Source organism: Aegilops tauschii, chromosome 7 (genome assembly GCF_002575655.3).
Source record: "Aegilops tauschii subsp. strangulata cultivar AL8/78 chromosome 7, Aet v6.0, whole genome shotgun sequence".
In the NCBI taxonomy this organism is placed as follows: Eukaryota; Viridiplantae; Streptophyta; class Magnoliopsida; order Poales; family Poaceae; genus Aegilops; species Aegilops tauschii.
In genome coordinates, this window is record NC_053041.3 from 305,764,326 (window position 1) to 305,783,165 (window position 18,840).

General features: G+C 41.9%; 1 long non-coding RNA gene across 2 annotated transcripts; it reads left to right on the plus strand.

The window, feature by feature from the left end:
• The first annotated feature begins 14,492 nt into the window (after nucleotides 1–14,492).
• Nucleotides 14,493–18,423, plus strand: LOC109751523 (uncharacterized). 2 transcript variants are annotated; one of them, XR_005763821.3, is made up of 3 exons: nucleotides 14,493–14,595; nucleotides 14,686–17,852; nucleotides 18,128–18,423. It is a non-coding gene; the product is annotated as an uncharacterized lncRNA (long non-coding RNA). The 2 variants fall into 2 exon arrangements; XR_005763820.3 differs by lacking the exon at nucleotides 14,493–14,595 and having other exon boundaries at nucleotides 14,602–17,852.
• The last annotated feature ends 417 nt before the right edge of the window (nucleotides 18,424–18,840 follow it).

The following is an 18,840-nucleotide window of genomic DNA, read 5'->3' on the forward strand; positions in this document are numbered from 1 at the left end:
GGAGGGGTCTGGCGTACCGCAAAATGGAGGGAAAGGACTTCTCTTAAACCACCTATGGTCGAAACAGGGTCCTGTTGATTGGGAGGGGTGTGGCGTACCGCAAAACGGAGGAAACGGACTTGTGTTGGAGTGCTACGGTCGAAACGGAGGTCCTGTTCATCGGGAGGGGTGTGGCGTACCGCAAAACGGGACTCCACGGGATATTGTTCATCTCCATCGTCGACTGCCTCCACGGGCTACTGTTCATCCACCGTCGACCTCCTCCAGCCTCCACCTGCGACTGTTCATCCACGGGCTCCTGTTCATCCAGCCTCCACCGCTCCTCCACTGGCTACTGTTCAACCAGCCCTCTCCACGAGGTCCTATTCAACCACCCCTCCACGGGGCTACTGTTCATCTAGCCCTCCACCGGCTATTGTTCAACCAGCCCTCCATGGGGTCCTGTTCATCCACCCCCAACTGGCTTGATCGGGGTCCTGTTCATACAGCGGCAACGGCCTCTACTACCACGCGGTCCTGTTCATCCACCCCCCCCCCCCACCTGGAACTGTTCATCCAACCCCCCCCCCCAACAACGCTCACTGTTAATCAAGAGGCAGCAGGTTCGATCGGTTTCAGTTAGCAGCTGTAGCGAAGGAATCGCTCGCTCGGGTTTAGTAACGCGTAGCCTGCAGTGCAATCGCTCGGGTTCAGTAGGCGAACGCCTCGCTCGGGTTCAGTTAGAGCCCAACGCCTCGCACCCACGCGCGTACGTGTATGAGAGAAACGCGCATAGCTTGGCCCCCGACCACCCGCCGTAACCGGGAACTTCCCGATATTTTCCTCGCCCTTGCTTCTACCATGGATTTTTCCGTCATGGACGGCCCAAAGAATGTCATGCAGCTATGTCTCCGGCCCGCCCAGGACGAAAAGCCCATTTTCTGTCATGATTTTTTGTCATAGAAGTAGGAGCCCACCACATCTATGATGATACCGGGTTTTTTCACAATTATCATCATAGAAGTGTCATAAGCATGACAGAAAAAATTCGTTCGGCCCAAAATGTCATGGATGTGTCTTTTTTTGTAGTGCTTTATGCAAAACCAGTTGCATGTCAGTTGGTGGAACCGGTCTCATGTGCGTGGACATGTAAGGTTGGTATGGGCCGCTTCATCCCACAATACCGCCGAATCAAAATAAGACATTGGTGGTAAGCCGTATGACTATCACCGCCCACAACTCTTTGTGTTCTACTCGTGCATATCATCTACGCATAGACCTGGCTCGGATGCCACTGTTGGGAATTGTTACATGGAAAACAAAAAAAATTCTACGCACACGCAATGATCTATCCATGGAGATGCATAGAAACGAGAGGGGAGAGTGTGTCTATGTACCCTCGTAGACTATAAGCGGAAGCGTTTAACAACGCGGTTGATGTAGTCGAACTTCTTCGCGCTCCAACCGATCAAGTACCCAACGTACGACACCTCCGCGTTCTACACACGTTCAGCTCGGTGACATCCTCCGCCTTCTTGATCCAGCAAGATGGCGAGGTAGTAGATGAGTTCCGGCAGCATGACGGAGTGGTGACGGCGATGGTGAAGTGATGTCCGCAGGGCTTCGCCTAAGCACTATGAAAATATGACCGGAGATGTAAACGGTGGAGGGGGGTGCCGCACACGGCTAGGCAATTGTGTGTTATGTGCAAGGCACCCCCTCCCACATATATATAGGTGGGAGGGAGGGAGGATCATCCAAAAGAGGCGCCCAAGTAGGAGGAATCCTACTTGGGGTCCCTCCCAAGCCGTGACCCCTTTCCTTATTTGGAGTGTGGGGAAAGGCAGGGGAGGGTGGCGCCCCCCCTTTCCTTTCTCCCATGAGAGAGAAAGGCGGGAGGGGCTAGCCCTCCCCCTTTTCCTTCCCTAGGGCTGGCTAAACAATGGAGGGGGAGCACCAGCCCCCTTGTGGGCTAGTCTATCCCCTCCTTTGGCCCATAAGGCCCATATCTTGCCGCGGGGGGGGGGGGTGCCCGGAACCCCTTTCGGTGACCCGATTCCTTCCCGGTAAGTCCCAAAACACTTCCGGTGTCCAAATACCATCGTCCTATATATCAATATTTACCTCTCGACCATTTTGAGACTCCTCGTCATGTCCATGATCTCATCCGGGACTCAGAACATCATTCGGTCACCAAAACATATAACTCATATAACACTATATCGTCAAAGAACATTAAGCATGCGGACCCTACGGGTTCGAGAACTATGTAGACATGACCGAGACACCTCTCCGGTCAATAACCAATAGCGGAACCTGGATGCCCATATTGGCTCCTACATATATTACGAAGATCTTTATCAGTCGAACCGTTATGACAACATACGTAATTCCCTTTGTCCGTCGGTATGTTACTAGCCCGAGATTCGATCGTCGGTATCTTCACCCTAGTTCAATATCGTTACCGGCAAGTCTCTTTACTCGTTATGTAATACATCATCCTGTAACTAACTCATTAGTCACTTTGCTTGCAAGGCTTCTTATGATGTGTATTATTGAGAGGGCCCAGAGATACCTCTCCGATACTCGGAGTGACAAATCCTAATCTCGATCTATGCCAACTCAACAAACACTTTCGGAGATACATGTAGAGCATCTTTATGATCACCCGGTTATGTTGTGACGTTTGATAGCACAAAAGGTATTCCTCCGGTATCCGGGAGTTGCATAATCTCATAGTCGAAGGAATATGTATTTGACATGAAGAAAGCAATAGCAATAAACTGAACGGTCATTATGCTAAGCTAACGGATGGGTCTTGTCCATCACATCATTCTCCTAATGATGTGATCCCCTTATCAAATGACAACACATGTCTATGGTTAGGAAACCTTAACCATCTTTGATCAACGAGCTAGTCTAGTAGAGGCTTACTAGGGACACGGTATTTGTTTATGTATTCCACATGTATTTAAGTTTCCGATCAATATAATTCTAGCATGAATAATAAACCTTTATCATGAATAAGGAAATATAAAATAACAACTTTATTATTGCCTCTAGGGCATATTTCCTTCACCAATGACCAGCGACGCGTGAAGGAGCGCCTTGGCGAGACCCTCAGGAAGTACATTCAGCGCTTCACCCAGGTCCGCCTCAAGATCCCGAAGGCCTCGGACGAAGCCATCCTCTCGGTGTTCACCGAGGGTGTCACAGACGCCAAGATAAGCGAGGAGCTTGCCATCAATGATTACCTGTGCACGGCGCTGGAGATGTTCAACCTGGGTGACAAATGCGCCAGGGCAGAGGAAGGCCGCCTCTCCCTCCTCAAGCACCCGCACGACAATTTCGAAGACAAGCAAGCCAAGACTAAGGAAGTGAAGTGCAAGGGCCTAGCCATACTGGCGGCCGAGCCTGAACTGAAGCGTGGTCGTGACTACGACGAGCCCTCCAAGTATGTTCGCTCGTTCTGCGTCTTCGACAACATACACACTCACAACACCGACGACTGTCAGGAGCTCAGAGCGCACCAGGACGAGCATTTGGGCCGCTGCCCCGAGTGAAGTGACCATGGCTTTGGCCGCGGAGGAGGCCTTGCAGGAGGCCGCTAGGACAATCGCAACCCCCACCAAGGCTGGCGCGATCAGCCTCATGAACATGGCTGGCACGATCAGCCTCGTGACGGCTCCTAGCGCGATCGGCCTCGTGATGGCGCATGGCGCGATCAGCCTCGCGAGGCCTGCCCTCAAGGCAACGCAGGCCTCCCTCTGCTGCCACTGCTGCCCAGAAGGAATCCGATAACCATAAAGATGAGGGGGCTGGGGGCTATCAGGAGCCTCGCGCGATTGCCTGCATCCTCAGTGGGGCTCAGGCCCCGGTGTCCAACCGCATCTTCAAGCAGTTCTTTCGCGAGGTGAACGCAGCCCTCCCGAGGCTTGAGGCTGTGCGTCCCCTCAACTGGTCATAGTACGCCATCACTTTCAACTCCAAGGACCACCTCAGGTGCTCAGCCACTGCCGGCGCGCACCCCATGCTGTGCATGCCCACCATCAACAACGTCTCCATCGCCAAGACCCACATCAACGGCGACGCTGACGTCAACGTGGTCTGTGTCGAGACCTTCGAAACGCTTCAAGTGCCCTACGACCAGCTCATGCCTCATGCCCACCAGGCCATTCTCTGGGGTGACCAACGGCTCCACCACTCCCCTGGGGCAGGTGTGCCTCCCTGTCACCTTCGACAAGCACGACAACTACCACATAGAGCTGATTGACTTCGACGTGGCCCACATCGACCTCCCATACAATGCCATCTTGCGATACCCTGCCCTGGCCAAGTTCATGGCGGCGACCCACCATGGCTACAACGTCCTCAAGATGCCAGGGTGTTGCAGTGTCATCACTGTCGCCTGTGATGAGAAGGATGCGGTTTGCTCCCTCGAGCACACCAACTGGGCCGCAGCAGCCGAGAACTACAATGGTGAGGGTGGCGTCATGCCTCCCGAGGCTGCCCCCACAAAGAAGAAGTAGGTCCTCGCCAAGAGAAACCTTGAGGCCAAGAAGCCCGCCGGAGACGCCTCAGGCGCCACGCCTGCCGCCGGGGCGCCTCTTCTTCCCGAAAGCGCGCCCAATGCCTCCCTCAGGATAGGCTTGGGGGCTTCCGTCTAAGGACCTCTGACCTAACAAGTGCGACGGGGGAGGTGCTCGGGCACCACTTGGAGGCGTGCTTCGACACGCGCCCCCACAAGCAAGGAACAAGGCACGAGGCACCAGGAGCACGAGAGTTCATCACCAAGGCGATTGAGGAACTTCAGGAAGCGCAAGCCATGCGCGGCGAGCGCCGCCCCGCGCGTCCCGCCAGTGCAGCTGCCATCCCCGACGCGGGTGGCGAGCTGCTGATACTTCTCCAATGTATCTATAAATTTTTATTGTTCCATGCTATTATATTATCTGTTTTGGATGTTTTATATGCATTAATATACTATTTTATATTATTTTTTGGACTAACCTATTAACCTAGAGCCCAGTGCTAGTTTCTGTTTTTTCCTTGCTTTTGAGTTTTACAGAAAAGGAATACCAAACAGAGTCCAAACGAGCTGAAACTTTACGACGATTTTTATGGACCAGAAGAAGCCCCAGAGTATCGGAGATGGACCAGAGGAGCCATGAGGCATCCACAAGGGTGCAGGGTGCGCCCCTGCCTTGCCGCTGCCTCTTGGACCCCCCCCCTGACGTGAAACCGACACCAAAAATTCTTTTAAATCCGGAAACCCCCAGAAAGAAACCGAGATCGGGAGTTCCTCCGCCGCAAGCCTCTGTAGCCACGAAAAACCAATCGGGAGCCCGTTTCGGCACCCTGCCGAACAGAGAAACCATCACCGGTGGCCATCTTCATCATCCCGGTGGACTCCATGACGAGGAGGGAGTAGTTCACCCTCAGGGCTGAGGGTATCTACCAGTAGCTATGCGTTTGATCTCTCTCTCTCTCTCGTGTTCTTGATATGGCACAATCTTGATGTACCGCGAGCTTTGTTACTATCATTGAATCATATGGAGTTTCTCCCCCTCTACCTTCTTGTGATGAATTGAGTTTTACCTTTGAGGTTTTCACTATTATCGGATTGAATATTATTATGGATTTGAGAACACTTGATGTATGTCTTGTGTGGGATACCCGTGGTGACAATGGGGTGTTCTACTGATTCACTTGATGTATGTTTTGGCACTCAACTCGCGGATTCCCGAGGTGACATTGGGTTAATCTATGCATAGGGTTGATGCACGTTTTCATCCTTGTTTCTCCGGTAGGAATCTTGGGGCACTCTTTGAGGTTCTTTGTGTTGGATTGAATATTATGAATCTGAAGTTGTTTGATGCATATCGTATAATTTACCCACGGATACTTGTGGTGACATTGGAGTGTCTAGGTGACATTAGGGTTGATTGCTGTGTGTCATATGGTGTTATTTTACTACGAACTCTAGGGCTGTTTGTGACACTTATAGGAATAGCTCAATGGATTGATCGAAAGAATAACTTTAAGGTGGTTTTGTAACCAACAAACAATTTCATCTTATGTTCTCCGCGATAGGAACTTTGGAGTGACTCTTTGTCGCATGTTGAGGGATTGCCATATGATTTAGTTATGTTATCATTGTTGAGAGAACTTGCACTAGTAAAAGTATGAACCCCAGGCCTTGTTTCCAAGCATTGCAATACCGTTTTTTCTCACTTTTATTACTTGCTACCTTGCTGTTTTTATATTTTCAGATTACAAAAACCTATATCTACCATCCATATTACACTTGTATCACCATCTCTTCGCCGAACTAGTGCACCTATACAATTTACCATTGTATTGGGTGTGATGGGGACACAAGAGACTCTTTGTTATTTGGTTGTAGGGTTGTTTGAGAGAGACCATCTTCATCCTATGCCTCCCACAGATTGATAAACCTTAGGTCATCCACTTTGAGGGAAATTTGCTACTGTCCTACAAAACTCTGCGCTTGGGGGCCCAACACGAGTCTACAAGAAGAAGGTTGCATAGTAGACATCAAGCTCTTTTCTGGCGCCGTTGCCGGGGAGGTTATTGCTTGAAGGTATATCTTTAGATCTTGCAATTAAATCTTTTAGTTTCTTGTTTTATCACTAGTTCCTATAAAAGAAAACTACAAAAAATGGAATTGAGGTTGCCTAATATGCTTCATCTTTTTAATATCTTTTGTGAAAATGATGGAAAGGAAAATTGTGCTCAATTGTTAGAAGAAGAACTCAATAAAATGTTTGGCACTAAATATTTGAATGCTGAGCATGATTGCAATGTTGTTAGTATGAATTCTTTGAATATACATCATGCCTATGGTATGCAAAGCCATAAGCTTGGGGATGCTATGTTTGATGAAGATGATATTTTTTTGTCCCCCAAATTTTGATGAGCAAATTTATTATGATGATAGCATGCCTCCTATTTATGATGATTATATTGATGAATGTGAGTTTGGAAGAGTGTCAACTCTAGGTACTAATGATCCCACTATTTTGGAGGGTGTTGAATCTTATTGTTATAATTATGAAAGTGGATTTGGAGAGGTCATGACTTTATTTAATGATGATTCCACTATTTCGAAAGAGGTTCCAATTGATTATGAGAACAAAGTTCCTATCTCTGATGATTATTGTGATGACATGTATGCTATAAAGAATAATTATAACCATGAAATTTGTCATCATGATTTTAATTTTCAATTGGATTATGCCTCACATGGTAGTTATTTTGTTGAGTTTGCTCCCACTACTATTCATGAGAACAAATTTTCTTATGTGGAGAGTAATAAAAATTATATGCTTATGAATCATGAAAAGGATGCTTTATGTGATATTTATATTGTTGAATTCCTTCATGATGCTACTAAAAATTATTGTGAGAGAGGAATATATGCTTCTACTATCTCAAAAATATCAAGTTTCCTCTCTACGTGTTGAAAATCTTGAAGTTTTGCTTGCTTTACCTTCCTATGCTAGTTGATTCTTGCTCACATAAATTGTTTGCTCACAATATCCCTATGCATAGGAAGTGGGTTAGACTTAAATGTTCTAGTCATATGCTTCATGAAGGTCCCATTATGTTTCAATTCTTATCTTTTATGTGAGCATCATTGACATCATCATGCCTAGCTAAAAAGGCATTAAAGAAAAGAGCTTGTTGGGAGATAATCGAATATTTACCCGTAATGTTTTTGTGTGTTCACATGATAATTCTAATGTAGTAATCATGTTGTATAGCTTTTATTTCAATAAAGTGCCAAGTAAGACCTTTGGGATGGTCTATGGTGATAGTTGATTTGATCTCGCTGAAAAACAAAAACTTTTGCGCTCATTGTCAGAATTTTAGAAATTCACAGAAGTGCTTTTGATCTGAATTTTTTACACAAGATTGATATACAAATTTCCTCGATTGTCCTAATTTTTCAGAAGGTTTGGAGTTACATAAGTATACAAAGTTCCCAGATTACTACAGACTGTTCTGTTTTTGACAGATTCTGTTTTTATTGTGTTGTTTGCTCATTTTGGTGAATCCATGGGTAGTATCGGAGGGTATGAACCATGGAGAAGTTGGAATACAGTAGATATAACACCAATATGAATTTAGAATGAGTTCACAACAGTACCTAAGTGGTGATTTGCTTTATTATACTAACGGATCTCATGAGTTTTTTGTTGAGTTTTTTGTTGTGAAGTTTTCAAGTTTTGGGTAAAGATTTGATGGACTATGGAATAAGGAGTGGCAAGAGCCTAAGCTTGGGGATGACCAAGGCAACCCAAGATAATATTCAAGGACAAAAAAGCATATAAGCTTGTGGATGCCCCAGATGGCATCCCCTCTTTCGTCTTCAATTCATCAGTAATTTACTTGAGGCTATATTTTTATTCACCACATGATATGTGTTTTGCTTGGAGCGTCTTGTATGATATGAGTCCTCTCTTTTTAGTTTGCCACAATCTTCCTTGCTCTACACTCCTTTTGAGAGGGACACACATTAATCGTTAATTTATTAGAATACCCTATGTGCTTCACTTATATCTTTTGGAGTAGTTTGTCATTTGCTCTAGTGCTTCACTTATATCTTTTTAGAGCACAGCGGTGGTTTTATTTTATAGAAATTGATGAACTCTCATGCTTCACTTATATATTATTTTGAGAGTCTCTAAACAGCATGGTAATTTGCTTAGGTTATGAATTTAGTCCTGATATGATGGGCATCCAAGAGGGATATAATAAAAACTTCCATATAAAGGGCATTGAATACTATGTGAAGTTTGATTCCTTATGATTGTTTGGAGATATAAAGATGGTGATATTAGAGTCATGCTAGTGAGTAATTGTGGATTGGTAGAAATACTTGTGTTAAAGTTTGTGATTCCCGTAGCATGCACGTACGGTGAACCGTTATGTGATGAAGTCGGAGCATGATTTATTTATTGATTGTCTTCCTTATGAGTGGTAGTCGGGGACGAGCTATGGTCTTTTCCTACCAATCTATCCCCCTAGGAGCATACGTGTAGCTCTTTGTTTCGATAGCTAATAAATTTTTACAATAATTATGTGAGTTCTTTATGACTAATGTTGAGTGCATGGATTGTGCGCACTCTCACCCTTCCACCATTGCTAGCCTCTCTAGTACCGCGCTTTTGCCGATGCATTGAACCCACCATATACCTTCGTCAAAACAGCCACCATACCTACTTATTATGGCATTTCCATAGCCATTTCAAGATATATTGCCATGCAACTTCTATCGTTTCGTTTATTATGACACGCTTCATTATTGTCATATTGCTTTGCATGATCATGCAGTTAACATCGTATTTGTGACAAAGCCACCATTCATATTTTTATACATGTCACTCTTGAGTCATTGCACATCCCGGTACACTGCCGGAGGCATTCATATAAAGTTATATTTTGTTCTAGTATCGAGTTGTAATTCTTGAGTTGTTAAGTAAATAAAAGTGTGACGATCATCATAAATTATTAGAGCATTGTCCCACGTGAGGAAAGGATGACGGAGACTATGATTCACCCACAAGTCGGGATGAGACTCCAGAAGAAAAATAAAAAATAAAAAAAGGGAAAAAAGAAAAAGGTAAAAGAGAGGCCAAAGAACCCAAAATAAAAAAAATGAGAAAAAAGAGAGAAGGGACTATGTTACTATGCTTTTACCACACTTGTGCTTCAAAGTAGCACCATGATCTTCACGATAGAGAGTCTCCTATTTTGTCACAATCATATACTAGTGGGAATTTTCATTATAGAACTTGGCTTGTATATTCCATGATGGGCGTCCTCAAATTGCCCTAGGTCTTCGTGAGCAAGCGAGTTGGATGCCCACCCACTTTGTTTTCTTTTGAGCTTTCATACACTTATAGCTCTAGCGCATCCGTTGCATGGCAATCCCTACTCACTCACATTAATATCTATTGATGGGCATCTCCATAGCCTGTTAATACGCCTAGTTGATGTGAGACTATCTCCTTCTTTTTGTCTTCTCCACAACCACCATATTCTATTCCACTTATAGTGCTATATCCATGGCTCACGTTCATGTATTGCGTGAAAGTTGAAAAAGTTTGAGAACATCAAAAGTATGAAACAATTGCTTGGCTTGTCATCGGGGTTGTGGATGATTTACTACTTTATATGATGAAGATGGAGCATAGTCATACTATATGATTTTGTAGGGATAACTTTCTTTGGCCATGTTATTTTGAGAAGACATGATTGCTTTATTATATGCTTGAAGTATTATTGTTTTTATGTCAACTAGCAGACTGGCCCTTTCGATGCACGGGCTAGAATTTATAAAGTTCAATGATGAGTATATAATATTGGATTTTTCTAAAGAAAGATTGAAGCAAATGTGATGACATGTATAAATGAAGATCTATCGTTTTATTTGATATAATTAATATGTAAACAAATGTGAAATTTTTGTAGATATGAGACTTGCAATTTCACTATTTCCAGACTAAATAAAATGGTTAAACTGCATAGGCACTATCTTAACCTTTTATCGTGAGAACATATTTTCTGATCTATGTATGTTTGGATCCAAATGTTTTGTCGTGGATATGTTTTGATTTTACTGTTGATAATACTATTACGGAAATTTTATTTATGAGGTTAATCTTGTGTTATTGTTATTTTTTAATTGGTTATTAATAATACTGTAGTAACAATATTATCTTATGAACAATCTTTTTGCGAGTAAAAACAGTAGGGCCTCCCCTACTTGACATATTAACTCTTATGATTAATCTTGTTGCATAATTTATATTTTTATCATTTTCTGGTCTTTTTACCGTGTTTCTTTATTTAAGTTTTTTGTTTAAACATAGAGTAAGTAGTTTTTATTGGTTTCAAATATGCTTTTTCCTCCTTTTGAAAGTAGGGCTTCGAACACAGATGTAGATAGGTTAGCCAAGTTTTCTCACTCCATTTTGTATCCCACACCATGTGGACTTTGTGCAATAAAACTTGGTTTAACTCCTCAAAAAAATGTAATAGTTTATGTCGGCTTAACATTAAATTGTATTTCCATATGCATAGTCCAATTATAAATGATTGTTACTCGCTAGAATTTTTTTATGATCAGGTACTTTGTATTTTTAGATTTGTTTGAAATATTTTGCAGTATATAAAGTTATATAATTTAGGCTGAGCACATTTATGGGAACCCTAACCTTTTTAAGTGTGTATACTGTACACAATCATAGCTGATTAGTCGGAAACTTGTGGGTTGCTTCTTGAAAAAAAAAGGATATAAAAAACACAAAAAATAAAATAAAATGTTTTTTCCTGGTGAAAGCCCAACAGGCTTACGCAGTGACGCGGATGTACACAGCCTGCACCCATTTCTTCTCTCGCTCTAACACCTTCAGTCTACTCCCTTGTCTAAAAAAAACCTTGGGTCTACTCCCTCTAAAAAAACCTTCAGTCGACTCACACGTTCACACACTGGTAATACTAGTAAAATGCCCGTGCATTGCCACTGACCATCTAATTTTTGTTTTAGTTGCATATACGTACTTATATTTTTGTATAAAACTCAGTGAATTTTTGGCCCCTTCCAACGACATCGTCTCGATACCTTGTCAATGGATTCTTTTTGAATGATGACATAATGAATCTCCATCTCTCTCATTTGTTGCACAAATAAAAATATATAGAAATATACATATTAAAAGAATAAGCCGTCAATTTTATCTCCAATCTACAAAAGTGAACATATATACACATATTAAAATATTAAGACAAGCATACCTCGTGGTTCGTGGACAAAACTGTTGGATATGTCGGCATACTCCTAGTGAAATTAGGTTATGAGCACCAGCTCCACTGAAATTAGGTGTTCATCCTGCCATACTCCTAGGTGGGTTTCTTTGGCCTATTTCTTATTATGTATTTAGTGGTTATGCACAGGCCTCATCATCTGATATTTCTGCAGTAATTACTGAAAATAATTTGAGGACAAAGCTTTGTTGTTGTTGTAGTTGAACATTCAGAGTTGCAAGGCAGGCACAATTAACAAGGATAAGAAACTATGAAAGATTTATCAAATCAGACATAGGCTTGGTTATGCACTGAATCATTGTGGGGGATATGAGGTAATCAGACCACACACCCAAACTTAAATTTTACTTGCTTTTAAATGTTTAGGAGGCAGATGATGTTTGATATGCTAGACTGATGTACGCACCTTTTAAGAGTATATCACTGATACTCAAGTCACCAATAAAAATGGAAGTGCCAAAAATTAGTTGGTAAGGAAACAAACTAAATAGTGAGTCCTAGCAAACCAACTGCCTAGATTACATGAGCTCATTTTATCTCTAAGAGTTCTTTTTTTATCTCTTTTACATTTTGGTAAACATGTGGGTGAAAACAGTTAAAAATTGTTCTATATGAACACGGGAATTCTAATAGAACTGATGCTTGAAACGATAAAAATTTCTATAATATTTGTTAGCCGAGCACTAGAAAATCTCAGTCCTCACACCGGATCACCATAGCCGACGTATCTACTTTTTCGAAACAGAGTCCACATGTTTACTCATGTTCTCTGTTTTTTGTTGTTTCGGGGAAGGTTGTTAGGAGCCCATCTCTTCTGCAGCAACCCTGAAGAAAGAGAGCTAGATATAGTGGTACTTGCTAGTGTTTTAATGGACACCTCCTTTTGGCCTTTTTAGTTTCTCTAATAATTAGCTAAGAGACTTCAGTGAGTGAGAATTTTTTGGTCCCTCCCTTTTTCTGTGTCTTTTGGAGTTTTGCTTTGTGGTGAGAGGAGTATAGAGATACTCAATCGCCATGGGGATCAAAGATCAGGTGAGGTCACATAGTTTGTCTCGGCATTACAATGTGAGGTAAAGGAAGGAAATAAAGCAATGTTAGAATATTACAATCATATATCCAGACATATTTTATGCAGTTGGCCAATGGTGTTGTTTCATCCATTTTTACTTCTCTAGAACCACCTGATTCATTGGCACAATGCCTCGGAACATGCACAGTGAAGCAAACCAAATCAAGATGTAGTTGCATCTACAAAAAAATCATATCGCTCTTGATGTGGCGAGCTTTATCAAGTTCAATTACGCAATACATCAGCCAAATCTGCAATCCCATGAACCACGAATTATTTGTAATCCAAAAGATTATTGAGATTTATTATTTTAGTTGGTTAGTTGCATGAGTGACATATCTCTAGAGATGTTACATATTTTTGGACGATTGTTGGAAAATACCTTTATATGGAGCAAATTAAGGAGGAACTGTTGTCCAGTGGCTGAAGTAGATTGGCGGCAAGCATACCTCGTGGTCAACCCAGGCATGAGGCTTGAGTACCTTGGGAAAGTAGGGGCGTACACACCTTGGGTTGCCTAATGAGCATCCTACTACCAGTCGTGGAGCCCAGATAGAAAATAGAAACTTAGGATGTTGCAGCCTGATAGAGCGTAGAGAAAAAGAGTTGAGCAACATAAAAAAATTCAGAATGATTACATGAACTCTCAAAAATAGTATAATATGGCAGAGAGCAAATTGAAAAAAAATGAAAAACATACAATTAGTAAGGCAAACCATTCTAACTTCAAAATTTTAGTGAGACTATCATTCTAAACAATAGTACGTTTACTTAGCGCAACTATGATATTCTCCCGGATCTACAATGTCTATTCCATGTCAACAAATATAGCGTGGTTATGTCAGTTAAAAAGGTAAAATACCAAAAATTGGTATAAAAGAGCAAGATAAGATGCATGTGCGTTGCCAGCATCCACACAAAATGCACGAAGCATGCCCTTGCATATCTCGACAAATGCATGCTTCCCTACTTGAATACCTTGGAGTGACGATGACTGGTGACATTTTATAGGTCGTATCTTTTCGATAACATAGAAGTACAGAAGACTACTGTTGGTACTACTCCTAGCAAGACATACATTAATACATGAAAATAAGAATGGTTTAAGAACATAGCAGAAAATTATACCTTGCCTCAGGGGAGATGGGCACGGGCTCAGCAGCTTGCAGTGAGCGAGACTCGTAGCAGGGGACGGCAGCAGCGGCGGCGGCGTGACCGCGCATGCAGGCGACCAACACCTACACAAACTTGGCGATTATGGCAAGATGAACACCTAATTTCACTGGAGCTGGTGCTCAGAACATGATGAACGGAGACAGTTTTGTCCCGAACTTGATGAACTGTTGGTTAGTTTTGTGTCGATTGGCGAATCGTCAATTTTTTCGTAGGTTTTTTTCGCGGGTTTTTTTCGTTCGAGGCATCGCTCCCCTTTTGGTTGGGTTTTTTATTGAGGAGGTCGTTACGTGCGGGAAGTCGGGAGGTGGGATGAGAGACAAAAATAAATCAGACGAAGGGTGGGAGGTGGGACAAAAAAAAAACCATGGAACAGAGACTACCAACTGCTTTATTAGAAGTAGAAGATGCGGTGTTGACGCTCTTCATGGAACGGAGACTACCAACTGCTCTATTAGAAGTAAAAAATGCGATGTTGACGCTCTCTCCTGATCCCCTTTCATTTCCCTCTATTGACGCTGGTAATCGGTGTTGCGGATTTAATTGTTCCCCCTCTTGATTCCTAGTCGTGACCTTGCTCATCCTCACCCTACATGCACCTTAATCTACAGCTCAGCTCACTGGTGCGGCCAAGGGGTGGCCATCTACGGCGCCTGGATTGGCTCCGTGTACGCTTCCTCGATCTCTCCGGCCAGTCAACGGCGACGGAGCGATAGCAGGGCTCGATGAGAAGCTGCGCAATGAAGTTGCCAGGTCGTCGATCTTGACAGTGCCGTTGTCGTCGGCGTGGCGATTTGGGCATGGATCTCGTCTTCCGCAGCTAGCTTGGACCCACCATGATTGTGAGGTTGCTGGCGGCATTGTCTTCCATCGCATCGTGGATGTCCCCGAGCGAGGCAGCCCGGCAGGTCGTCTTCATCCTCGACAGTGGCAGACTGACTTCGGTGGTTCATTGTTGTACCTACGGGTCCCCCTTCTCCCTTTCCTGTCTCTCTCATATTTTTTTCTTTTTTCTTATCCTTTTTCTGCATGTGCCTGACTAAATTAATATAATGTGATTAAGGCACAACTTATTATTAGTGAAAGGTATAAATATTTTTATGCCGCCTCCACCTTTTTAGAGTAATTAGTTTATTTGTGATAAGCTATAATGTTACTATTTCCCAAATATAGAAATAATTTTAAGAAGTGAATAGGAAAATAGGTGTGATTGCATTCTACATACGAATGATACCAATCTGTGGATGATGTCACTTGTATAATAGAATAAGCTTGAAATATCAGATAATATAGTGTGGACAATTGGTATTATTGAACTATTTTTCCAAGAAATATTGTTGAATGTCTCCAATACTTCTGGGAATAATAAATCATGTCCGTGCTGTCATATCATGTTAGCATAGAACGTCTTTCTATTGCGTCTCGCAAGCCAGCATATAATTCCGTTCTTAGGTTTCCTTGATGTCTTTTGATCCAGTCTGGCTGTAGTGCAGAATGCATGCAAGGGCATCCACATTGTACTGAAATTTAAGCTTTTCACACATGTGTTTCAATTGGTTAGTACATTGTTGTATATCATTCTCATAGTATTCCAACATTCTACATGCTTTCTCTTGCACTTTGCACCTTCTTTTAATACTTAATCTATATTTCCTCTGTACCTATCTTCTTCATAGGGGAATAATAGTGAATACTGCATAGCCAAGTTCTCTGATATTCTTCTCGGCCTCATGTCTTTGTACTGAACAATGATATCTTGTCCTTTTATATTCTCTGTTTCATCATGCACAATTATGGCTGCAACTTCATTTGCATATGGCATGCCATGCCGTCTTAATCTCACTCTATGATAATCAACTTCTTCGAATTTACCCATTGCCATTCTGAGTGTTTCGTTTTGAGCTGATATTCTGAATGTTTTTCTATTCTATTATCTCCATCGAAAATATTTTAAGGCCCTCGACTATGTGAGGATCTGTTGACTCCCCTTTATCTTCTGATGTTGACGTGTTAACCATGTTTTTACCTCATTTGTAGTGTCATAGGTGTACAACTGTGTCATGCATGGTTCTCTTTACCTTCAGGTAGTAGAGTACCTATTTACCTCAACGTACATTGTTTATTTCTGTGCCTACCTTTCCTTCCACTAATGTGAAAGCGACCATGGAGTTATACAATATGATATTTTGCATGTAGTTTTTCCACCTCTTTCCGTTGTATTTCCTTAGTAATTTTCTATGGTAAGACGACAGCGCTCTCTATGGTGGAAAGTCAACCTTGTCCTATTGTCTGCATAGTCCAAAAGATGGCATGCTTCTCGCTCTACCTGAAGTTTTTTCTTTATACCAAAAAATTGCACCACGTCACTCACACTTGCAGCTTGGGTTCCGATGTTCTGAATTTCCATATTTGTCCTTTCCAGTGTCATGTTCATGTTTCTGAATTCAACGTCAATTTAAATATTTCTAATGTCTGGTTGTTCTTGTTCGTACTAATAAAACAACCTTAATAGAACTTACATAGCTGGTGTCTTATTCATTGTCCTGGATTTTTATGTTGTACAGTTTGTGTTAATTTTAGTCATGTACACGTGCATAACAGAAATAGCAGGTTCATGAATGTCCAAATTGTAGATCTTGATTGAATTTTGTTGTTGCTTACCTCGTAATCTTACCAGACGGAGTGATGTTGAATTTTTTTGTCCTGCTGGTTCTTTGTATTCTTCTTTTCCTATATAGTCTTACATCTCTAGCTATCTCTGTTGAATTACTTGCCCTGCATAAATATAAATACCAATGACAAAGTAATAATTGATAACTACTGCCAGGACCAAATGTAACATGTTTTTTATTTAATTGAGCAGTTAAAATTTGTTGCAGGTCATGTGCAACTATAGAGGAGGCCGGGCATGATAACCATTTGTGTACGGTAAATTGTGTAAGATCAAATATTTGCACATCAAATCCACTGAGTTAATGAATTAACTTTTTGTAAGCCTGAAAGAATGAAACACATAGATAGCACAATTCATGTCCAAAGCATCAGCAAGCTAGAATACTGCTTTGAGTATACCTTACTACAGTCATGCATCATGTAAGGAAAGTTTAGAAGTTGAATTCAGAACAGTAAGTAAAGATAGTGGATGATAATAATACCCATAAGGAAATAACTTCGTGAAGATTTTCTTACCGCACGTGGTTCAAAGGTTGTTCTTTTGGCATAGTTGTGCAGTCTGGCACATCTCCGTGTATTATCAAAGGTTGTCTCTTTTTCTTGTCTCCAAGTTTCATTCTCCTCCCATCTTTTAAATAGATGTTGACTGAATTCACATGAATAAGCTAATAATTTATTTTTTCCCCATCCAAGCTTAAATCACAAACCCACATGTGCCTATCTTGAATTGTTGCATTATATATTCTAGTTGTAACATTCTTGTGATACAACCTATTAAAGATTCATGGTAAGTAACGGATCAGCTTGTTGGATTGTCTATTTGATGCTTTTAACCATCTCGGCAGGTTTCTCACATTTTTGCTATGTGTCCCACCATTTATTTTGTTTGTTTCTTCCTGCACAATAGAGAATGCATATATGATTAAAGAAGATGATATTGTAAAATTGTTACAGTACAGATCAAGGTTATGAAGATTTATGATTTTGATTATTTTTTTCAGCTTACATATTTTCGTCTTTGTTGTAGAAGACTAGAAGTAAAGGAGATCAACTTCCAAGACCAGTGGATGTAAAGTTCCAATCTTCACGTGAAAACACAGCTATTGTGAGTATCTTTTACCCTAGTGTTGACGTTACCTGCAAGTCCATAAAGCATATATTTAATGAATCATAGGATCGTAACTGAGGATGGCAAGTTCATGTACAGTAAGTCAGTAACGAGTTAAAAATCCCAAGTGGGACTTAGGGCCCGACCTGAGTTTACAAGCTATTTGATTGTGTTGTCATACCTTGAATTGAAGACGTCAGTTGCACGGTCGTTTCTGTTCTCGCTATTAAGAAAAGATTTAACTTTACGTCAGTTCTTTACAATATCTGCAGATGGTACTTACTGGAGGTGGTCTGCTCACTCGATGTTGCTGATGGCGCAATCTAGGAGATTTAGGCGCTTGCTCGTGTTTTTTTTGGGAAAGCCATCATGGTGGTGTATATATTTTTATAATATTACAAAATCAATTTCAGTGAATGTGTCCTACTTCAGTTCTAGAGGATGCTTAATTAATAAGTTCAATAGTAGATGCATAGAGATATATAGAGAGAGACTTGAACCTTCTGTAGGTTATTAAGTATCTAAATTTGGCTGTGGGGTGAACCATCAGTACAAGTCGAAGATAGAATTGCCATGGTCGTGCACTCGTTTGTAAATCACAATAATTAGATGAAACTATTGATGCACTATCAAAGCCCTTGCCATCTTCGGACGTGATCCTACGGGGTTGCAAGTGGCATGGGTTTGGGTTTTAAAAAAGTTGAAGAACTAAAATTAGAGGACGTGCATGCTAATGATCAGTGTAGGACTGCATAGTTTGGGAGAAGCTATCAGCGTGTCTACCTTGACTTGGACCGCTACTCAAGCTGCATATTGCTGTGAGCCATCTTGGAAGCATGTGCTTTCCAGCCGTATCTGCTTGGCATCTTCCTTTTCTTTGCAATCCATGGATTATCAGCTTTAGAGGAGTAGGACGCAGGGCTGGAAAGCTAGATTATTGCATGGAAGGCTGATTGTTCCGTGGTAGTGCACCAACGTAATGGCG